Source organism: Urocitellus parryii, chromosome 2 (genome assembly GCF_045843805.1).
Source record: "Urocitellus parryii isolate mUroPar1 chromosome 2, mUroPar1.hap1, whole genome shotgun sequence".
Lineage (NCBI taxonomy): Eukaryota > Metazoa > Chordata > Mammalia > Rodentia > Sciuridae > Urocitellus > Urocitellus parryii.
Genome location: NC_135532.1, coordinates 132,538,626 through 132,564,124, shown reverse-complemented (window position 1 = coordinate 132,564,124; position 25,499 = coordinate 132,538,626). Strand labels below are relative to the sequence as shown.

General features: G+C 38.2%; 1 protein-coding gene across 5 annotated transcripts in view; it reads right to left on the bottom strand.

Annotated features, from left to right (window-relative positions):
- Fndc3b (fibronectin type III domain containing 3B) overlaps positions 1 to 25,499 on the bottom strand; it is a 335,107-nt gene that overhangs the window by 114,786 nt on the left and 194,822 nt on the right. The window lies entirely within an intron of this gene.

The following is a 25,499-nucleotide window of genomic DNA, read 5'->3' as shown; positions in this document are numbered from 1 at the left end:
TGAGAAGAATAGCTATAGACTAGCTAGGAGAAAATTTTTGCAGAAGACTTATCTGATAAAGGGCTGACATTTAAAATATACAAAGAACTCTTTTAAAACTCAACAAAAAGAAAATGAACAACCCAGTCAAAAAATGGACAGACTATCTGAATATCCACCTTGCCAAAGAAGATATATGTATTGCAAATAAATATATGAAAAGATGCTCCACATCATATGTCATTACAGAATTGAAAATTTAAATAATAATGAGATACTACTATATACCTATTAGATGCCAGAACCCAGAACCCTGACAACACCAAACACTGGCTAGGCTGTGAAGCAACAGAAACTCTCATTCATTGCTGGTAAAAATGCAAAATGATACAGTCATTTTGGAACCCAGTTTGAAAGACTCTTAGAAAATTAAGCATAGTCTTTCCACATGTTCCAACAATCACAGGTCTTGGGTATTTGCCCAAACTGAAAACTTAATATCTACACAAAAAATCTATACAAGGACATTTGTAGGAACTTTATTCATCATTGCCAAAATCTGGAAGCCACCAAAATGTTCTTCAGAATGTGAAGGGATGAATAAACTGGTACATCCAGATAATGGATATTATTCAACACTAAAAAAGGATCTATCAAGTCATCAAAAGGCATAGAACCAAATTTACATGCATATTATTAAGTGAAGGAAGCTGATCTGAAAGACTACCTATTGTACAATTCCAACTATATGACATTCTTGAAAAAGCAAAAACTATGGAGTTGACAAAAAGGTCAGTGGCTTCTGACAGGGGTTCAGAAGGGGGATGGATGAATTTACAAAGCACAAAGGACTATTCTATATGAATACTCTAATGGTAGATAAAAATCATTATGTACTTGTCAAAATGTATAAAATGTACAATACCAGAGTGAACCCCAATGGACTTTGGGTGATAAGGATGTGTCAATGTAAGTTCATCAATTTTTAACAAACGTTCCACTCTGGTGTTGATGTGGATAGTGGGGAAGAGAAGGGAGATATGTGGATGGGGACAAGGGAGATACGGGAATTCTCTGTACTTTCTGCTCAATTTTGGTTTGAGGCTAAGATTGCTCCAAATAAAATAAAATCTATGTTAAAGGGGGAAAATTACTGATTTTAGCTGAATAAAAATTATTATAAAACTTTTCTACCCTCTGAAAGCTAGTAAAAATCCACATAGTTCTAGGAAAAAAAAAATGGATTCACCTTGAGCCATGTAGATAGATTTATGTTGTCCAAATAGGCTGCCCTTATGCTTGAAACATGATAAGCAGCCTTAATAATGTCTTTCCACGTATATTTTCCCTTTCTACTACAATGATATTCTTACTGTTAAAATTAAGCTAAAAGGTTCAAGAACTTAAACATTACATGTATACCCCAAATCAGCTCTGTAAAGGGTACCTCTGACCAGCCACATTTCAAACAGTAGAGATGATGAAGCATGCCTATTTGGTTTCCATGTCTTCACAATGGAGGTATCCAGACCCTGGATTCATTAGGCCCAAAGGGCATCTGTGAACAAATGTAGCCATTTGGATCATAAACTAAAGTGGGAGAGAAATAAAAATGCACAAGAAGAAATATAGAAGACAGCACAGAAAAAAAAGAAGAAGAAAAAGATTTCACTTTCACTCTCTGCCAAAAGGGGGAATGAGATAGTAAAAGAAATGAGTGACAGAAGAAGAGGCTCAAAATAAAGCTCTTATCAATTTCACTCACTTGACAATTTCTCATCTGGATAACTGACTTTAAAATAATTTTTTTATATTATAATAACATTCTATTATAAAACTTCAAAGTATAAAAGGCTAATTTGTGATAGACAAAGTTTTAAATTAACAGCACTAAAAGGACACTTCAGAACATGCGAGTGTGTTTGCCCTCACGTCGTCCACTCTGGCTGACTGTGCATCCTGCACGCCTCTGACAAAACAGCATTTCCTCCCTAGGTGCTGCCTATATCACCCAGGCCTTTGCAGGGTGTCTCCTCAAACATCCTATCTTCCTCCATATGTTAATTCCAGTTCAGTATATCCCGGCCCCTCCAGGAAAGGTGGGCTTTATGAACAGTTATCAAAGAACAGTAATTTAAATTTATCATTGACTGCTCAGTACCTGACTCGGTGCTTGCACAGGAATAATTATTGAACATCTGACTAAGTAGGCGGTCAGAGAAACACTACTCACAAATGCATGCAATGCAGTTTTATTTTCTCATAAACAGGCATAGAAGAGACACCGAGATAGAGTGAGCTGTAAGGAAAGGTATGTTTGTCAAACATTATATCAATAATACATTATAATAAAACTGCAAACAAAGTCTGTAGATCTACAACATCATATACAGGATACAAATATACAAATTCTAAATAAATTCAGTAAGAATTTGAAGTTTGGTATAAATTAGAAATATTTCTTCAGTCATAGATAACAGTCTGCCTGGCAAAAAGCTCAAGTGCCATTACCCTTGCTATGAGGACAGAAGTACAACTGAGGACATTACTAATGAAGAAACAGTGAATTCTTGGACCTCACCCTCCTGAGTACCTTTGAAAGGACAGGGCATTTTACCTACTAAAGGTAACTTTTCAATCCATTGCATACTAATCTTAAGTAAAATCAGAATGCATGAAGTTGTTTTGACAGGCTAAAATACCTTGGTTTGGTTTAGCCAAGTTAGATTTTTCCAACTTTCCTTTTCCACAAAAGTTTTATTGTGTGCACAAATTGTGCATCTCTAAAGAAACATAACTCTTTTAGGCTTAGTCAATAATTATTTATTCAGTCAAGTAGGAAAGTTTAACCTACAAAGTTAAGTTTCCCTGTTGCAATCTTAAGCAATCTTAATGTCCTGACAACCTTTCCCCTTTGCTGCATGGGGTGTGTGTGAACTTCCATAATTAGCAGTTCACTAACTGTAAATCTAGTGAATAAAAAGCATGGTTGAGGGATCTCATTCCTTGCATTTTTTCTTATTTTAGACCCACAAAGCTCTACTTGGCTTCACTTGGGATACCAGCAAAACTTGTCTTTTTTGCTTATCTTTAGCAAGCTGCCTAGTAGTTTGACACTGCTAGTAAATATGGCCATTTGCTCAAGCTTTAATTTCTGAGCTATGTGAGCATCAATCTATCCTTGAGCAAAAGATTTAATTTTCCTTTCTTTAATTCTGCTGGCAACAAACAATTCAACTCATCCATTCCTTATCCAAACTTTCCCAATCAACCCCCAAACAACCCTCTACAACTAAGAGTTGAATAAAAAGATAGGATGAGGAGGGAGCTCAGTGTTACAGCACTTGTCTAATAAGCACAAGGCCCTGCGTTCAATCCCCAGCACCACCACCAAAAAAAAAAAAAAAAAAAAAAAAAAAAGAATTGGGTATATCTTTTCACTTGTGAAGTCACTATAAAGAATGTAAATAAGTGAATCCTAAATTATAGGTTTTTTAAAAGGAAGAAAAATGTATTAAGCTTTTAAATCAATGTGTCCACCCAGTATTGACCCTAAGTCTTCTGATTCTTAGTTTGGGTCTATTTTTTTCTTGGGGGCCCTCTAAAACTTCTCTTCCTGCCATTCCCAAGCCTAAGGGTAGAAAGGGTAAGGTGAAAAGACTGAGTTTTTCTAAGACAGACAAATCTATGGGTCTGGAGGGATTGCTAGACTACTTGGTTCAGCACAAAATAATTACACTAGCAGTTAAAACAGTTTTATACTATTTCCGTATCATATCCAATTACAGAAGGTCAGTTTTTAAGTCCAAAGAGAAGCTACTGAAATTCTTTTCACAAGCTGGTTCAAAAAAAGATCATTTCCTGACTATTTTGATAGTGATAATTCTACAGACCATTTTGTGCCAAAGTATCAGTAACACAATATTCTCCCCGTCCTCCCCCATGTATAGGAATCTTACATTCAGGATGTTTTGAGGCTAGAACACTGAGTATCATGCAATAATTACTCCCAAAACACATGTTAGAATATTGTTGCAGCTGACTGTGGCTTTAGAGAAAAAGCACACATTGGTCCCAAAAGAACAGAGGCTTTGTTGGACCATAAACCACAGCTGTTTGCTGTGTTGCAACACCTGAAATGTCTGGGTGTCTTCCTCTTGACTGTCGAGTACAGAGGGTATCCAATTGCTCGACTTATTTATGGCTCCAGCTGCTTTTCTATATTTTCAGACACTTAACATTAGCACAAGAAGAGAGCAGCCATTTTTCTAGAACCTTTCAGTAAGGATAAAGAAGTGCTAAAGAGTATAGTTGGACACTGACGCTGTTCCTAAATAAAGTAACAACCAATGACATTACCCTCTGTATTAGTAAAATGACATTCCTTACACATCACCTTCTTAATAGGCACTGAGCAGAAGTCTCAACAATGCTTTCTTCTGTGGAGGAAACACTAATCTACCAGAAAGTGTGACCCAGGCTCTTATTTTTGAGGAGGCACACAGTTGCTCTGTGTAAGCCTAAGGCCCTCATACTGTAATAAGCCAGAATACAGAAGAGGACCTGGAGGGGACAGGTGTAGAAAGAAGGGAGGCTATGAGAGGGCAGCAGAGTCATGGAAGAAGTCTAGTCCAAATGACTTAATTGCACAGTGCAGGAACTCCCAGTAGAAATGGACATACAGAATAAGTTGAAGACACTGATGAATCAAGCATTTCCTTCAGCAGCAAGTAACTGAACTGTCTAGTTGCAACTACTGTGAACTACTCAGTCACCAGTATGGCAATATGTAAAAACGTGGAAGTGTAACCGATGTGATTCTGCAATCTGTATACGGGGTAAAAATGGGAGTTCATAACCCACTTGAATCAAATGTATGAAATATGATATGTCGAGAGCTTTGTAATGTTTTGAACAACCAATAATAAAAAAAATAAAAAAACTACTCATTGTTCAAATGTAAAATGTTTCTACATTTTGAATGCAATTAAAAATGTCTTAGTCTCACTTTCCTGCCTACTGTGCCTTTGATAAGCCCATTATTAAAATAGTTGATTATTAAACTGTAATTCTGAGTAGGATACTGCAGGACCAGAATTATTAATGATGCCATCTAAAAGAGAAACCTATTAAGGTTTGTTGTCTCCAGCAATTAATGGATCACATATGAACAGAGTTACTTAGTCTGAAAGATAAAGTGAAATAAACTGAAGAAAAGTGAAGTTTGTGCATATTTGGGTTTATGGCTACCTAAGATTGTGAAATTATAAGCACTCCATCTGCTCACCAGCTGTGGTCCCTAATCCTCTTTAATAACTTTAGCTTGTACAAGGCCATGAGAATCACGATTATCTTCCAAATTTCATCTTATACTGTTTGCCAGGATTGCTTTTTAGACACCAGCCTCCAGTGAAGAGAGCATAAAGTTGATTTTTCCAGCAGGTGTTAATTTTCAGAGAAGGAAATGAGAACAGAGACTGAAGCTGGGCACAGTGGTAAAGAAAGGCCTGTAATCCCAGCAGCTCAGGAGGCTGAGGCAGGAGGACCAAAAGTTTTGAGGGCAGCTTCTGCAACTTAGCAAGACCTCCTTAACAAGTTAGTAAGATCCTGTCTCAAAATAAAAATTAAAAAGGGCTGGGTTCAATCTCAAGTACCATAAAGAGAGAGACCAGGGTGGGGGGAGAGAAAAACTGAAAATGGGAAGAAAGAAAGAAATTTAGGTGGTTCCAAGATCATCACAGTGGTGTTTTGTTTTGTAGTACTAGGAACTGAAGCCAGGGGCACGCTACCACTGAACTATAACCCTATTCCTTTTTCCAGACTGGGTCTTGCTAAATTGCCCAGGGAGACCTTGAACTTTCAATCATCCGGCCTTAGTCTCCCAATTCACTGGGATTACAGGTGTGTGCCACCATGCCCAGCATCACAGTGGGGATTTTAAGGTTCTATGCTCTATAGCAAAGACCAAAAGATAAAATAAAGAATAGTCTCCTGAAATGTGGAAAAAATAAAATTCCCCCACATAAGTAAAAAGCAACATATAAAACATCATGTCTTATGTCTAGAACAAAGTATGTCTTCCCACTGCAACACACCACCTCTTCCACATCTGGGTCCTCAGTTCCCCAGCTGCTTAATGTCAGAAACCTCAGCTACTTGCTCCTTACAGCACTTAGGGCAGTTTCTACCTAGGCTCTACAATAGGGGTCACCATAGTCTAACTCCGTAACTAAAGAGGTGCTCTACCAAAGAGAAGACTCAAATTTATTAAAGTTGCAAGCAAGACTCATGGCACTATGTTTTATTGCTTTGAAACTGCAAAATACCTTTGTGTCTCTTTCTCTAATGAAGTTCTTACACACTAAAGACAGAGAATGATTTCTTTCTGGGTCTTGAACTCAGTGACAATTTACTTTCCAGGTTTGTAGAATCTCCTATATTTTTTAGTTCAAATTGCTGGATTTTTTTTTTTTTTTTTAAGAAATCAGAATTACAAACCTCTGCTTAAGCTCAAGTGACTATACATAAGTAAAGGCCAGGATTTGCTTCCCATTCAGTTGTTTTCCATCAGAAACAAGCTCATATCCTAAGCTACATAACACAAAGGTCTCCTCTTTTAGAATGCCATAAGTAAATGGCTCTCTGCACCAGGATGACATGGTCCACCCTATTCCAAAATGCCAGCATAAGACCTGGCAGAGAATGCCTCTGGGTATGAATGCTATCTCTATCAATAATTCTCAAAGTAGGCCCTGCTGTTCGGTCCTGCATGCTGTTAACATATTTACGGTAAGGGCTCTCCATCCAACACCTCCCCCTCCCCATACCGGCAATGCACGCAGGCAGGGACCTAAAGTTTGCTCAGTGGTAGAGCGCTTGCTTAGCACATGTAAGGCACTGGGTTCTATTCTCAGCACCACAAATAAATAAGTAAATAAAATAAAACTCCAACAACTAATACAAATATTTTTTTAAAACCAGAAAGAATATTTTCATCTCATCTTCCAACAGAAAAAAGACATATGAAATCATTCTGAATATGAAAAAGTGCTGAGTATTACCATACCATTTTAAAAAGATACTTTTATAAACATATTAATGGGATCAAATCTTCCGAGAGCCAATGTTCGGAAACAACCCCCAAACTATAGAAGAAACCAACCATTTTTAAAAAGAGGGAAAAAAAAGTTGAATTGGGTTCTATATTAAAACCTCCTTTTAATATTTTGAAATATGTTTATGGCTATGCAGCGAAGAAAAACACTGAAGCTTTAATTCTTATGAATTACATGAAACATGATGGAAATCACATAGGAAAAATACAAAGTCCACATTCTACCTAAGGGTAAAGCTAATGATGGTTATAAATAATGCTGAAATGCCAAAAGTAACTCTGTGGCCACCAAAAGAGGCTCATTCTTACCAACAAAAAAATGGGAACAGTGATGACTGTTTATTACATTTATTTGGCAGGAAGGAAAGAGACTTCATTTACAGAAAGGCCTTCATCCACGGGGCTGAAATAGGCTTAGCATTGAATTTTTTACCCAGCATTTCAGTTTCTCAAGAAAGCCTTTCGTACAGATTGTGCTACGTGCTGTTGAGTTCTAGCATTTAAACAAGCATAATAAACTATCTGGTAACTCTTTCCAACTACAATAGAATTCTGAATTTCAACCAAAGCCTGATATGATGAAAAATTTTAAACAAAGAACAAATTTACCAATTCATATTATCTATAAAAGATGTTTGGAAGTCCCCTTGGTTAAGCCCTACACTTGAACTTTTGCCAGCCCAAATCTGTTTCAAATACACTGAAGGGTGAACTCTTGTGAGAGAATGTAGACAACATGCACAGACACAAACAAATCCGATGAGGTCAGCTAATGGTGGGAGTGAGCACGAATACAAGAAGGGAGTAGTTCAAGATGCTTCTCTGACCCTGAGGCACCTGGGCTAGGCTAGCCAGGAAGAAAAAGAAGGAGGAGGAGGAGGAGGAGGAGGAGGAGGAGGAGGAGGAGGAGGAGGAGGAGGAAAGGAGGGAGGGAGGGAGGGAGGGAGGAAGAGGAGGAAGGAGGAAGAGGAGGAGGACGGAGGGCCAAGCACACAAACAGCAAGGGGACTCTGCAGGCAGAGAGAACCAAAAGGGGAAAGGACCCAGAGCAGGAAGGGCCCCACATACTAGAGAATTAGAAAGGAAGCCGCTGCCTGAGGCACAGAATGCTGGACAGGGCTGAAACTGCAGAGGCAGACAGCAGCTACTTGATGCAGCCTTTGACACCAGGATACAAAGTTTGCACTTTATGGTTAAGTTTAAAAGAAAAAAAAAAAATGGGCATTTTTAACAAAATCTCCCTGACGGCTACGTGGAGAATGAATTTGGAAGAAACAAAATTAAGACAGAGCAACTAGATAAGGCAATAAAAAATTAACATATTTAACTCTACGAAAGTATTCACATGTACATACACATACACAGAGAGAAGGCTACAAAACAAGTACCACAGTAATATGAGAAATCAAGGAAAAGACATATTTAATGAAATATATTTTGGATATATATATACTTGTTGTTTGTTTCACAATCACCAATGTTTTTAGACATAAGTTTTCATATATAGTGTTAATATCTAAGAGCTGTGATTCAAATACCTAAGAATGTGTATTTGATAAAAATGTCTTGGGAAAATGCAAGGGTCTTGCTTCATAATCTAAAGAATCCAGAACAGGAAAAGTTGAGAACCACGATCCACACGTTTCACTGCAGACTGGAGTTCTTCTTGGTTCTAACACTGTGACCAGTGATATATTACAGTGCAGACCATAACGTCATTCTGGACAGCAGGGAATACCAAGAACAGTAAGTCATATTCTCTACATTTAAGATTTCAACATATTTCCACAAATGTGGCTCACAAAAAAGGCCAAATTCCACCAAATGGAAAATGTATTTCAGTCTCCAAAACTGTTCTCAAATAGTAAAACAATTTACCAGACATACTTAAATAATTTTTCCCAAAGTCCTTCACTTTTCTCATTTAAATTGGTTCCAAAAGGAACTGGCAGGGCATAACATATGCTGTAAGTGATTGATGTTCTTATGGAAAAAACACGTAAGTAGCTAAAACTAAAGACTCATGAGTTGGGTAGAGCTAAATGGCTTAGGCGGAGCTTTAAATTTATTGAAAGACTGGAAAAACTATTTCAGAGAGGTAACATGATGTGATCCCTTCACCTCTTCTCCCCTTAGCCAAGGTCTTCACAATATCACAAGTTGATTATTGAACTAAACAAGCCTGAATGGAAAGGGCCACAGGAAAGACTGACCACATAGCTTAAACTTAGCCCTCATTTCTCTATTTCTCATTTACAGGCTAACCTGGTGTCTTATCTGCTGCCTAGGTCACGGGTGATCATGGTTGATATTGTATAACCCAGCTGAGTTCTCAGGTCTGGCCAAAACTTGTTTTCTTTCTATATTTTCTCTCCTTTTTGTTTCATTTATACAACCTAGGCTTTATATTTCACCTTTATCAACCTCTTGTTTGGGAACTTCTATAGTTTTTGAAACAGCAGATGATGACTAAACTGCTAATTCATTTGCTAATGTTTAGACTATAAAATTGTACATGCTTAACTTTGTGTGTGTTTGTATGTGTGACTGTGTCTATGTGTTCTCCACCAATTTTGCAGAATTATAGAATGCTGGAAGAGGAAAGAATAACAGATATTAAATACTACCTCCTATGTAGTTAAAATTTTGTGTTTTCAAATTAGGCAAAATACCACCCAATGTCAAAAACTCAGAAAGACACAAGTTCACCATAACAGGCAATAATTATTTTAAAAGATTTTAGAATTATCATCCATATGACATGCTGGGGTCCACATAGCTAGATTTTGCTTCGTTGACAGCCATCAGAGAGAAGACATATATAGCCATCTTTAACATGAGCTCTCCAGGCTATAATCAGCAAGGATCAGCCCTTGTGGAATTTTCTTAGAGGTTATTTAACACTTAAGAAATATTAGCTTCATTAAAAATTATTGTTAAAGCTTTTTGAGTCTTATACTAGGTAAAAACTATCCTGTTTCCTTTTAGAAGAAAATATATATTCCAAAGTAGACAGGTTCATGTCGTATCTTTTTAGGAAATGCCAATAACTAAATTTATCACTACAGAGGAGCTGTGGTTGTGGCTCAATGGTACAGTGCTTGCCTAGCGTGTGTGAGGCACTGGTTTCGATCCTCAGCACCACATAAAAATAAAAACATAAAATAAAGGTATCGTATCCATCTAAAACCAAAAATTTAAAAAAAGGAACTACAGTGATTCTGATATTTAACACTCATTAAATATGTCCTGAAAATCCATAAGCACCATTTTACCTATATATACACAGGCACATTTGTGACATGACTTGCTTCTATTTCCAGGGTAAAAGGGGACAACTGTCTAGCACTCAACTTTATGACTTGTCTCAATGAACTTTATTTACCATGTACAGATTCCACTTAAGGGAACTGCTTCTCTAAAAAAGAGGCGGGAGATCTGCTAAGACTCTTGGCTTATTATTAGAGACAGATTCCTGGTGCTGCCATTGTATATCTTAAAGTCCTAGGTCCATGCTTAGGAAGGTGAGGGAAGACATCAACCAGACTTAAGCAAGTATAGGATAAAGGGCCAGGTCAGTCCAGGTCTCTAGATCAGAGATGCTGGAAGCAGCTTAGGGTGGGCTGAAAACAGGCCCTGAAAGGATAACAACATCCCTGGAACTGCTGAATCCTTTCTTGCCTGGCAAAGTCTCTGGAGATGTGGTTGGGGACTTTGAGATGGGAACATTATCCTGAGTTGTCCAGCTGGGCCCCAAATGAAATACTGTGCATTTTCCCAAGGAGGAGGCAGAGGGAGATTTGGCACACAGGGAGAAGCCATGTGAGAACAGCAAGAGATTCGAAGGAGCTGGTCTTGAAGACTCAATTGATGCAGCCACACCAAGGAATACCCTGTCCACCTGTGGGGTGGGGGACCAGATGGACCAGAGGACCAGATCCTTCCCTCTGCAGAGAACCTGGCCCTGCCAGCTCTCTTTCTGCAACCCAATGACAACTTTCCTCTGACCTGAACTCTCCATATTCTCTCCAGAACCATGAAATAATACATTCTTGTTGTCTTAAATCACTGGCTTTGAGGAAATTTGTTAGTTACAGAAAACTGACATAGAGGCTAGGGAAGTTCGTTCTACTGTGCTCAGCTTCTCCTTGGACAGTGGCCAGTACAATACAATAGAGAAGGCGAAGAGAAGCAGGTACAGTTGAAGGAGCTGAGCTCCTGGGTGCCATGACTGTGCTGGTGTATCACAAACTTTTATTTACAATCCATTCTTATGCCAACACAGAACTGAGATTTGCTTGCTACTGAATCTTTAGGATCCACAGAGTCACCAAGAGTATTACCCCAAATAAAAGACTGAGACACGCAGCCCCGTTCACATGCAGTTTCCTGGTCATCAAAATTAATGTCCAGCTTTCTCTTTTTCAACTTCTTGTTTTCCCATTATGTAAATAAAAACAATTCAGAAATGCCGAGGGAATATCTGCTCACAACAGTACAGCAGAGAGACAACATGCTTTCTAGCAAGCTCAACAGCAGAACGCTCTTTTGGTAGCAGATACCATGTACAGTGTCTAAACCCAGGCCGGAAAATATTTCCTTAAGACTTTTGAAACTGAATAAAACTGAAAAATTATATACAAGAATTTCCACAAAATACCCAGTTTTCCAATGCCTCAAATTTCTCTTGAATAAAAGTAATGTTCCAGGAATAAAACCACCACCTAAATAAAGTATAATTAACATAATTGCCATCCGTGGTCACCACTCCTCTGAGGATGGTTTATTTTCTATGCTGGCGTCTCATTCACCAGCATTAATCAATAGGATTCTAGCCATCATTTCAAGAAAACATCTTGGGCACGGTGATCTTACTCCATTTTATTCCTTGCTATCTTTACAAAATCCCATACTGCCTTAAGCAGGTTATTGACCCACTGCTTCCCCAAAACATGACTTTTGATATGTTGCTTGCAAAAACTATTCTATCAGTGGACAATTCACCAGAGTTCCTTGGTGTTTACTGTTTTCTTTCCTGAAGAGTTTCATTGTTTTTTTGACACTGAAAATAGGCTAAAACTAACTCTGGCATAACAACAGGTAAGGAACAGAACAAAAAATATACTTTGTACAGGTACTATCAGACATATAGAGGGAATGAAATATTAAGTTGAACCACACAAAGATTACAAAATTCCACTATTTTTGACCTATAAAAAGAGCAATTTCTGCTGGGTGTAGTGGTGCATGCCTATAATCCCAGTAACTCAGGAGGCTGAGGAAGAAGGATCATAAGTTTAAAACCAGCCTCAGTAACTTGGCAAGGCCTGAGTGACACCTGTCTTAAAATAAAAAAGGGGCTGGGGATGTGGCTCAGTGGTAAAGTATCACTAGGTTCAATCCCCACTCCCTGCACTGCCCCCGCAAAAAGAAGAAGAAAAATGAATAAGACTCCTATCTCTGACACAAAACATCTCATAGATTATCCAATCCAAAAAATAAAAGTTTTGAAATCTTAAGTATAGAGGTTAATGCATAAAACATTATACTGTACCTCCCATTCCAAATTTGGGAAAGCATGACCAAAGAACTATAACTAACTGACCCTGAAACTGTTTAAAAGAAATGATGCAAAAAAGAAGCAGGAATGTACTGCAGCCATCAGGCAACCTGGTGAGAAGCCCTACTGATTCTACAATGCGTACATCTTTACTGTCTGTCCTGTGAATAACACAGTAGTGACTTATGTAACTTAAGAGACAGTTTTGCCTGTATGTACCACATCCTAGATGCTATTGAGACCACTATATGCCAATTAAAATCTATAGACTATAGTACTTCAGAGACATGGAACTCTTCTATGAAATCCAAGTACAGCCTACAAACCTATCTGCTGTAGAACTTGAGCCATGTTCCCACAGATGATAGTGTAAGTAGTAAATAATGTTGACAGTGTTTTTTTTTTTTAACTTGACAGCTGAATAACTGAGGCACCAATAACCATTTTTCACTGATGTAACACATGATTTTTAACAGAGCTTTCAAAAAATTCTGATATCTCATGGAGTTCTTTGGAGCCACATTCCACAAAAAGATAAATTACCCAAAGACTAAATATTAAATTTTTAAATGTACTTGGCAAGATACTTAAAATAGTTTTGAGGAACTTGGTGAACGGAAAATATGGCAGTTTCTCCATCCCTCTTGGTTTTAAGAATCTTATTGTTCCACAAACTTTGTGTCTTTTCAAATAACAGGAGAAAAGAGGTCAATTTAAGTTCACCATGTGAATTAAGGGTAGTAATAATAAATGCTGTTATGTTTAAAAAATTTTTTAAATTACTGGTAGACCTTGTTCTGCCCACTCATTTATGCATGCAGCTTTCATGGGGGATTCTAGTAAGTCTAAAACTGTCATAAGCATTCTTTTTATTCTCTATAAAGGTAACATGAGAGTAAATTCCATGTGGCAGAGGACTTGAAATGAACCTTTCCCTCAATTAAAGCAGATTCCTTTAACAAAGACTGACTAACCAGGGATAAAGATGTGGGGGTTCCCCTTTCTTGTGCTTAAAACCATAAAATGGAAAAAAAAATCCTAACTTTCCGATTTTTAAGCACATTGGAACTCTAGAACATCATTTAAACTTCAGGCTACTAGTCAACACACCACTTCTTCAGTACAGTGTGCTGCTACTCTTTTCTATTACCTTTTCCTAAGTTCTACTTAGGGACTAACTTTAAATTTGTTTGTGGCATCAGTGTTTTGTTGGCAATGGTTACTCTAATCCAACTCTGAAGAAAGAAGTGTCACAAAGTCTGAACAGAAAAAGAGATTTTACTCACATAGAGATCTGGTTGAAGTGAATCTGCCAATAAAAAGCCTCATGGATTACGGCAGGGCAGAAGAGCTTTCCCCTACCCCACGTCCTCCGGAAAATGTTAACCTCATGAAAGGAATGGAATATATAAAATGGAACCATAAGTTCTCTTATTTTTTGCCTTTCTTTTTCCAAACTACGTTTATTCCACAGTCTGTCTAAGCTCTGCTCCTTTCCTTCTACTTGTTTTCCTGTTTTGACCACTTCCTCTTATTTCAATGTGCCACTGCTCTGAGACCCTCCACACCCTCCATTGCTTCACAGTCTTCCTAACCATCACAATTCTCCTCTGTGCTCACAGCACATTATCCCCACATTGCCACCCACCATTTCTGCCCTTCTCGAGGCACAACACCTGCATGGAAAGACCCATTCTTATGATGCAGCTAGAAGGAAGCAGTCACAACATGGAAGCATGAAGGGAAAGAAAAAGGGAAGTTTTCCACAATGCAAATCCAGTAAGTGGGGGGGGGGTAGGAAATTTTAGAGTGGGCTACAGGGGCATTTACACTTGTTACTTCATAAATCACATACACTGAGCTGGCACTGCTGTTATTTTCTAGGGAACTTTCCCATTTCCCATTTGTGTTCTCAGTAGAATTTCAAGGTCTCATTACAGCACAAAAAAACTGAATATAGTCTGCTACACTGTGTGTCTGGTTAGGCAAATTAAATTTAAAATAAAAGCCAGGGCAGATCTTGGCAGAAAGCATGACTTATGATTAGCATATCTGCAATACTGACTATAATTGTCACGTTACAATACTGATCATACAGAACCAGAAATTCAGCATTCTGCCTCTTGATATAACAGTTTAGACATCCTAGAGCTCCATTCAATTGCAGGAGATGCAGGGACAAAAATAATGTTGACACAACAGAAGGAAATTAGGCAATGTTCCATCACAAATGCTCAGACTATTTCAGATACAATATTAACAGAAATGGTTTTCGCCTCTACGTGCTGTGTGGTGGTCAGCTTGCAAAAAGCCCTACCAGTGTCATGATGTTCACCTCCTCATATTTACATCTTGCATAGACCCCTTCTCCACAGAGTATAGACCAGGCCTATGTGACCCATAGAATGTGGGGAGTAGGAGAAGGGCTTCCAAAGTGTTAGAAAAAAACTGCAAACGACTTTGAAATGTAATGGGTTACCTACTAGCTTATCCCTAGATACCTCATTCATCTGCTCAACCAACTGCTCCACAACAAGGAATGTGGGTTTTAACGTAACAATAGAGAGACGTCATTGTTCACCAGAGTCATCTCCAGGTAAACTCCCCTCTCACCTTTTATTGCTACACTTCTAATACCTAGCTAAGTAATCCAGAGCCATTGATGTGTGGATTCAAACACTGAATCACTCTGGTTTGTCACACTCCACTCCTCTGACTCATACACAAAATCCAGTCCACAACAGATTAGGCAGAGAAAAGATGAGGACAGAGGACTCAATTTTACTTATCGGGCTGGTTGTGGGTTGGCAACGCGGTCTTTTTAGGAGTGAATGCCACTCTGAACCCCCTCATATCTCAAGTCCTTGGCATTGACTCTTATGCCACACTGACCCAGCCTACAATCTGACGCACACACTCCCAGACTAGGGTTCTGATGACGTGTCAGCAAGCAGTTCTCATAAGCAGAAAAATGTCATGGTCTCTTTTTACCAGTATTCCATAATAATTTTTAAAGCACTTAGTGTCTAAAACTGTATTAAGAACTCATCACAGCCCTCTAAAATCGGTGCCATTAATTACCCCCCTTTTGTACATAAATATAGAAGATAAAGCTTGGAGATTAATTACCATGCCCCAGGGCACACAGTCACAAGTGGCAGAGCTGGGACTAAACCTAGGTCTGCAAAGTCCCAACTAGTACATTATTTTGCTTCTAAGTTTGGCACATTTGTGAAGATGAACTCTAACCCAGTTAGACTCAGAATTCAATTTAGTCAAATGAGGGAAAAACATATAAAAGTTTCAATTCAATAAAATTGAAGGTTACATATATACCAGAAACAAACCATATCATCACTTATACCTGCTATTTAAAGGAATGACATGAATTTTACCAACATGGGTTCTGATGTCATCTAAATACTGCTCTGATCAGCTCCCAAGAAAGCAAAAAGGCAGAGAAAATAATATGGGTTTACAGAGCTAAGTACTACATATGGTAGAAACTAATCAAAATTCTGCCCTCAAACTTCTGGTGCACATTCATTTAAAAAGAAAATGCAAAGCTTCTTCTTTGTGTGTGTGTGTGTGTGTGTGTGTGTGTGTGTGTGTTGTTTGCCTTTTTATATTTAAGAGAAAATGTGAAGCTTCAAGTATGATTTTTTTTAATGGGTTAAGACTTTTCAAACTGACATGACAAAAATATCTCATCCTGCCTGTTGAGAGAATCATGCAGTTAACATCTTTAAAGCATTCCAGATTGTAACAAAAAAATACGAGGGGGGGGGGACAAAAGGCCAAAGACAGGAGATGTGATGTAACTTAATAAAGACCATCACAAGCCCTACTCATTAACAACAATTTGGGCCACCACAGTTCTCTTTGCCGAGCTGCCAAATTTGCTGCTTACCAGTAAAATTAACATCCTAGTAAGAAGGAGAGGGGAATTGGCACACTGTGGTCTTACATAAAAATACTCAGTTTGATTTCTCCAGCCCTGGGCCTCAGATCATACGGACCAAGTTGGAAACCATACTCCTTATGAAAACAAACTTCTGACCCCCAAACAACCTCCTTTTCCAGCTTACGTAAAGATCCAAGACCTCAAAGTCTGCTCAGCCCTCACCAGAAGAGGCCTCCAAGATGAACCTGGTGACCTCCATTTGAAACAGAAGTGATAGTGTTAATTGCCCAGTGTCCTGCCAAGAAGACCATCTCCTGCATTCTGATCCAGGGGTCCCCACATTGTCCTTTTAAAAATTAAAAGTTACTTGGGTTTGTTTGGACTATTTTCACTTTTCAGACTGTACTTGGCAGCAGGATGGGTGAATTCCACTCTCTGAGCTCATTTTTCATATTTTTTCGTGTTCTCTTAATATTTTTGCCATGCGCAGGATCTACAGGCAGCTGTAGACAATGAACACACAGGATTTGTTATTAACTAAAGCCTTACCGACAAAGTAATACTGAAACCCCATGTAGAAAGTACAGTTTCAAATGCAGTGAAGTGCACACACTCAGAGGGGAAAAGAGCCCAACCCTGTCCACGATCAGATCCAAACCGTCTCTAGTCTTTGAAACATCCTGCCTGAGCATGCCTAGGAGGGTATGTGCTCAAGAGAAGGAAAAGCTTGAAAGTCAAAGAAGAAATCAGTCACTGGTGAAGTATGAAAGCTCACTAACTACCCTACTTTAAGCAGAGAAGCACCCACATTATCTTTTTACAGAGAGCCAAGACCAAAATAAATTTGAAAGGAAAATCTGCCTTAAACTCCCAACATTCCAGACCTTATTAACATCAGACACATAATTGCAAACACAGGAAGTCACTTTTGCTCTGCACAGGAGGATGCAGCAATGCCTGCACAGAGCCCACACCTACAGCAAGAACAGATTCCAAGGCCCAACAAATGTTCATAATTCCAGACTTTCAGAAGCAAAAATACCATCACAAATCTTAGCATAATAATTCTTTTAATGATGAATAATTACTATGAATAAACTTTCAGGCTAATTTTGGCTAAGTAGATACTACTGTCTGATTCTGGTTTCTGAGCAGTGATTGCAAAATACAGGAAGAAAAATATGTCAGGGAAGATCACCTGGGAAATAATTAGAATATAAAAACCTGCCAATCAGGACAATTGGGCTCAGAAGGTAATTTGTCATCTTTGAAGGAGAAAAGCACAAGAATAAAGTCCTCATGATGACATTCAGTGTCATAAACAGAAACCATGACTATATGTGTTGGAATGTGATCTAAAGAGTAACTGAATCTTTGGACTGTTAACAATTCCAAAGGTCAAATGCCACAAGTAAGTTGTATGTTCATTTTCTTCTATATTTGGAATTCTTACCATTTTGCCCAATTTCCCCCCACTGGCTCTATAAATTCTAGGTCTACTTATAAGCTGCTACCTTTGTGTTAGAACCCAGAAGGAACTCTCCCCCACCAGAACATGCCCCACACTGTCAGGAAGATGCTTCAGTCTCAAGCATTTTATTAACTGAATCCTCCCAACCCCCACCCCACTCACCACTTTTTCACCCCTGCTGTATAAAAACTTTATTAAAATTTCCTTAGTTAAAATTGCCTTGGCATTCCAAGAGCCTGTATTTCTCAAATGCTACTGTGCCAATCACCATTCAAGTGCCTGATAAAACACAGACTGCAAGGCTCCACCTCCACAGGTCAGGAGAGACTATGTCTCCCCAACCTTTGGGAGGGTTCTAATGCTGTTGGCCTGAGGCTCTGAGTTGCTAGGGTCTAAGCTAGGGTGGTGGGGTCGCTGGGAGAGTCTTATCTTTGGACTATTAACAATTCCAAAGAGCAAATGTCACAAGTATGTTGTTTGTTCATTTTCTCTGCTGACAGAGCCAGTTCCCCTGCATAAATCACTAGCATTCTAATTCTTTCTGCTCAGGGTGTATATGCATGTGAATGTAAGATGGTGGTGGGGTGGAGGATACCGTATACTGCTGGAGATCTATATAAGATGGTCTGAAAAAAGAAAATCTGCTCTTGGGTAAGGTTTTAAAAATCACTAAGCCTAACTTAGTGATTTTTAAAAACTTCCCATTCAGTTTTCTGAAAGGAAAACTAGGGCCCAGTGAAATAGTCTGTTCTATATCACACAGACCAAACCCAAGCTACTGAATCCTATAATCCTAGGATGTTTTAAAACTGTTCGCATCAAGTATGAAAAAGGCATCCTTACACTTGGGCTGAGACCCAGGAATAAGGTGAAAGTCAGCAGTACCAACTGCACACATTACATAGTTTTATACACAAAAACATGGTTTGGAGACTCATGACTCCAGCTCCTCTTCCTTCCCTAGACCACTGCCCTTGTACACACACACCTCCTCCTCCCCACCTGTTCCCCCTCCTCATCAGTACTATTTTGGTTTTTCTGTTTTATTGGACAGTAGTTCTATACTAAAGCTTTTCTTTTTCACTCTAAATTCACACAATCTTTTTAAAACTATCCTACCAGATAACTTTACCTTCTGAAGACAGATGACAGCTTCGGCTGAAAATGAAGGTGCTTCAGTCAGAATTCTGGACCCTGACTTGATGTATCCCACTGAGAAACCTCCTAACAGCGATTGCTTTGGTTTTTACCAAGAATAAAATGGAAAGAATGAAACTTCCTTCTCAATAAGGAACAAGAGAAACTTCTTTTACTTTCTGTGATGAAAGGCCATATGATCATTTCAACTGGGCTTTGGCCACAGAGCAGGCTCAATGCCCAACTCTTGCACAATAATCAGCAGACAAGGACAAATTTGTCCATGCTTGTCCTTGAACATCAGTGGACTTGATGCTCACGCAACAATCTAAAAGCAAATGCTAGAAGACAAAAGTGAGGCAAAAAATCTGGAATTATTTTCCCCTAAGTTATCTGCCATTATGATATCATAGGAGACAGGTTTCACCCCTGAGCTGATTCTTGAAGGACTGAGTTGGAATTTGCTAGGTAGAGGAACTGAATGAACAGGCCAAGAAACGATTATGAGGCACATTCATGGGATGGGGCAAACCATAGGGTGTCTGGTGGCGAAATCTAAAGTACCACAAGGCCTGAAAGAACAATGGTCAGGCATTTTAGACTGTGCTCCGGAGACAATGGGAAGTGCCAGAGAGGTTCTTAAGGAGGGGAACAACCGCACATTCAGATCTGACTTAGCTACTTTCAAGACACAGGATAGGATGGAGAGGGAAGAGAATAAACACACATCTGAAAACATGAGGTGTTCCTTCTGGGAAGTCTCCTATAAATCAGATGGAGCAAAGGACTCTTAGCTGGATTTATGAGGAATACATGGAGACACCAAGGACAGGATCCATGGAAAGTCAGGCCTAGGAGGCTACGCCCAAGTTCCCTCATTCAGACCTGTGTCCCACAACATATAAGGCCATGAGCAACATAATGGACTCTGAGAACAACAGGTGCTTTACTGTTTGTCTTTGCCTTCTCTGATTCATATTCCCTTCTTTGCTTTGACAGCACGAAGGCTCAAAACCAAATGTATGGCTCATATCAAACAACTCTACAGTACTCTTTTATATTCAACCTTACTCATGACTTCATCTCTCTTGTCCTCAATTTCCTCTAATGCTTACTTATTACTTTCAATGGCCTTTTGCTTTCTTTTTTTCTTTAAGAGTTTTAGGTTCACAGCAAAGGTGAATGGCAGGTCCAGAGTTGCCCATACACCCTGCCCCGCCCTTATGCACAGCCTGCCCCACCTATCAACATCCCCTACCAGAGGGTACATACATTATAACTGATAAACTCACATTGGCACATCACTTTCACCCAAAGTCCAGGTTACATTGTATTTACTGTTGGTGCTTTTCATTCTATAAATTTGGATATGTAATGGCATGTATCTACCATTCCACTATCATATAGAAAAGTTGCATGATCCTAAAACTCCTCTGTCCTCTAGCTACTCATCCCTCCCCCCCCCCAAAAAAAAATCCAGTAACCACTTATCCTTTTGCTGTCTCCAGAGTTTTGCCTTTTCCAGAATATCATATAAATGGAATCCTACAGGAGGTAGCCTTTTCAGATTGGCTTCTTACTCTAAATAATATGAATTTAGATTACCCCATATCTTTTCATAGTTTGTGGGCTCATTTCTTTTTAGCAGTGAATAATATTCCAACATCTATCCAGATGTCCCACATCTTCATTTATCCATTTACCTGCTAAAGGGCATCCTTTGTTGCTTCCAAGTTTGGGCAATTATGAATAAAAGTAAATATAAACACTTGCAAGTTTCTGTGCAGATGTAAGTTTTAAATTCATTTAAGTAAGTATATTTTTTATCTAACATATAAACACCCTCAGATCTTTGCTGAAGTGAGGTGCAGTGCATAAAGTAATATAGCCCAACTGATTCTTTCCCTTATGATAAAGAGCAGCACTTCAAGTGATTTTGAGAAGGCAAATAATATAATGCTAAAAGGAGCAAGAGATAAAAGTTCAGCCTGAGCTTGTTCCACTTTTCATTGTAAACATGCTCCCAGAAACCCACAGCAAACATAATCTTGATATTGCCCAACAAAATCACATGCTTTCTACACAACTGCAAAGATCTTAGGATGCTCAAAATGATTATACACTGTTTCTCACATGTAAGGTAAAAACGCTGAAGTGCTTGTAAACATATTGATGTGTGTCAGCAAATACTTCAGTATAGATTTCAATGCAAACTGAGTTCTTCACTTACAACTGTGAGCCTATTAAAACATACAGCAGCTAATACATTTAAGTATATAAATCATGAAATAACTACACATAAAAGAAAGGCATTTGCATTTGCCAAAGTTATTCCATAACTGCATTAATTACTGTACTACTTTTAGCCCTGAATCATCATATTTTCCTTCTGTTAGTCTCTTTTGTCTGTTGATTCTTAAATTTATTTTACTTGCCTCTGTTATACATATATAGACATCTAACAAATCTTTTTTGGTACACAGCAGGACAAAAATTATTAAAGAACAAATCATGTAATCAAAGCATTTCAAATTTCGTAAGCTCTCTGGATAACTTATACATTCTTTTCTACTTTTCTTTAGGCAAAAATTTCTCCTTAGGACAACACATTCTGAATTGTTTTGTGTGGATTCTCTTCTATGCCATGATTAACCTGGGACATTGCTAATAAACTATTCATTATATACCTGAATCAAGATATCACTTTAGCTGGGTGCAGTGGCACCCACGCATGTAATCACAGCAGCTTGGGAGGCTGAGGCAAGAGGATGGTGAACTCAAAGCCAGCCTCAACAAAAATGAGATGCTAAGCAACTTAGTGAGACCCTGTCTCTAAATAAAATACAAAAAAGGACTGGAGATATGGCTCGGTGGTCAAGAGCCCCTGAGTTCAATCTCTAGTACTCCTCTCAAAATAAGGATCACTTTACATTTCATAAAAGTGTACAAATATAATATTCTTCATAGAACTAGGAAAAAATAATCCTAAAATGCATTTGGAAGAATCAGTATCCAGAATAGCCAAAGCAATCTGGAGCAAGAAGAGCAATCAATGTAGGAGGCATCACAATACCTAATCTCAAATTACACTACAGAACTATGGGAATAAAACCAGCATGGTATTGGCATCAAAATCGACATGAACACCAGTGCAACAGAATAGAAGACAAAGAACAAAATTCACATACTTAGTCATGTGATACTGACAAAGGTACCAAAACTATGTTGGAGAAAAGACAGTCTTTTTAAGAAATGTGCTGGAAAAGGAGATATTCATATGTAGAAGGATAAAACCAAATCCCTATCTCTCACAATGCAAAAAAGTCCAATCAAAATGGATCAGACTGAGGAATTAGACCAGAAATTCTGCAAGTGCCTGAAGAAATATAGGGTGAACACTCATATTGGAACAGACACCAACTTCCCTAACAAGACCCCCAAAGCTCAAGAAATAAAACCAAGAATCAATAAGTGGGATGCCATCAAATTAAAAAGCTTCTATGCAGCAAAGGACATAATTCAGACTGGGAAGAAAAAGTCTACAGAATGAGAGAAAAGCTTTGCCAGCTTCTCTCCTGACAGGAATTAATATCCAGAATATATAAAGAACTCAAAAAGCTCTAAACAAAAAAACAAAAACAAAATAAATAAATAATAAAATAACTCCATCACCAAATGGTCAAAAGACATAAACTGATATTTCTCAAAAGAAGAAACACAAATAGCCAACAAATATATATTAAAAAATGTTCACCATCTCTAGCAATCAGAGACTTGAAGAAAATCAAAACTATACTAAGATTTCATCTCACTCCAATCAGATGGCAATTATCAAGAATACAAATAATAATAAATCCTTGTGAGGATGTGGAGAATAGGACCACTCATTCATTGTTGGTGGGATTGAAAATTAGTATAACCACTCTGGAAAACAGTAAGGAGATTCTTCAAAAAACTAGGACTGGAACCACCATATGACCCAGCTATCCTACTTCTTGTTATTTATCCAAAAGAACTAAAATCAGCATAGTGTAGTGATACAGTTAATTCAAAGTTTATAATACCACAGTTTATAATAGCCAAGTTATGAAACCAGTCCAGATGTCCATCAAAAGATAAATGGATTAAAAGAATAAAATTATGGCATCTGTCATTAAATAGATGGAACTAGAGAACATCATGCTATGTGAAATAAGTCGGACTCAAAATCAAGAGTGCAATAATGTCTTCTCTCATATGTGGGAACTAGACTAAAGTCAAGGGGAAAAAGAGTGAGGCGGTCACTCAAAAACCATAATAGGGCAGACCAGTGGAGTAGAGGAGACTAAGAAGAAAGGAGGAGGAAAGGGAATAGACAGGAAAGGCAGAAAGAATCTGACAAAATTATACTATGCAAATGTGTGTGTGGATGGATATGTGTGCACTCCAAGGTGAATTGTACCTCAGTGGTAGAGTGCTTGCCTAGCATGTGTGATGCCCTGGTTCAATCTTCAGCATCACACAAAAATAAATAAATGAAACAAAGGTATTGTGTCCACTAAAACAAAAAAATATTAAAATAAATAAGTAAGTGAAGGGAGGACCAATAGAGGAAGGGGAATAAAAGAAAGGAGGAGGAGAGTGGGAAAGGTGGAGGGAGGGGACTGGGGATTGAAATGAAGCAAAATTAAATTCCATGCATGGACAATTTTTGTCAAAAACGAGCTATTTGTATAACTCTAAAGCACTAATAAATTACAAGTATTGATATTAATCAAAATGTAAAGTACTTCTAAAAATAAACTAATTCCAAACTCAGAAACTGTAGTATCATTTCACTAAAATTATTTTAATGCCAAGCACAATGGTACATGCCTATAATCCCAGCTATTTGGGAGGCTGAGGTAGGAAGATCACTTCAGCTCAGAAATTCAAGTCAAGTGTGGGCAAAATAGTGATACCCTTGCCTCGCCCCCCCCCAAAAAAACCCCATATTTTATATGTCAGACACAGCACTTTCCTTAAGATATATTTAAAATACTCTTGCAACTTTGCAACTTAAGTATCTTTCATAGGATACTTGTTTGTTTTGTTACATAGTAATACATAACTGCATAAAATATGGAAGACACTTAAAGCAATAAAGAACAAAAAAAAAAAGAATCCATAATAAATTCACATTTCACTATAGTTACTATTCCTCTACCTCGTGCTACAATTCACTCATTATAAATAACCTGGGAGGAAATGTAACAGCAGTGTTTGGTTATACAGAGTTTTCCTCTCCCCGTCAGAGTCCTGTCTTTCTTAGACAAGTCAACAGACTCAACAACTTCCATCCTTTTCATTTACAACCACATTCTCAGACACATTCCCTGTTCCTACGTTGATAAGCAATAAGGAGTCAATGACTTCAGTGAGTGCCACAATCAATCCATGTCCTGTCTGACAATTGTTCACATCTTTGTTTTCTAGTCATTTGATCTGAGGACTCACATACTTTTGAAAATATTACCTTCTTTTGCTTTATCTAAGTTACTTCTGCTATATGCCTTTATAAGAAGTCAACTTTTTGCTCCTGTGGCATCAAATATTCAAATCTTACATGAACACTTCATTGAAAATACATATACCTTTCTCTCCCATTTTACCAATCTAGCCCATAAAATTAATCTAACCAAAACACAAGCCTTTCTGAGCTGATATCTCTCTATCTGAATGTGCTAAGCCTGATCCATCCATTTTATTCTTGTTCTATGAATACTTCACTCAGGATGTCAAAGGTGGCACTGAACAGTATCTGATGCCTACAACTGTGTAGATATATATATTCCTGTTATGTGATGACAGACTCCTCTAAAGCATGGAAATAATATCTGGTTTTACAAGACATAATTATTTTGAGATCTAAAATAGCCCCATATTTGGATTTCTTCCATATCTGTCTAGTTAGAGTGAAACAATACAAGTAGGCTAATGTGAAAATGCAGATAATTGTTACTGAGAAATAAGTAAAAAGTTACATGGCACATATTCTGAAAAAGTAATATTAATGCCCAATGCAGTGGCACATACTTATAACCCCAGCTGCTTGGGAGGCTGAGGAAGGAGGATTGCAAATTTGAGGCTAGCCTGGGCAACTTAGTAAGATCCTATCTCAAAAGAAAAAAAGGGCTGTTTGTGTAGCTCAAAGTAGAGTACTTGCCTAGTGTGCATGAGGCCCTGGGTTTGACCCCTGGGACCGCAAAAAATAAAATAAAATAGTCTATTCTTACTAAAAAACAGATCAGAGAGGACTACACCAAATCATCCACACCAGAAAAACCAACCACCATGAAATAATGCTCTTTGGGTC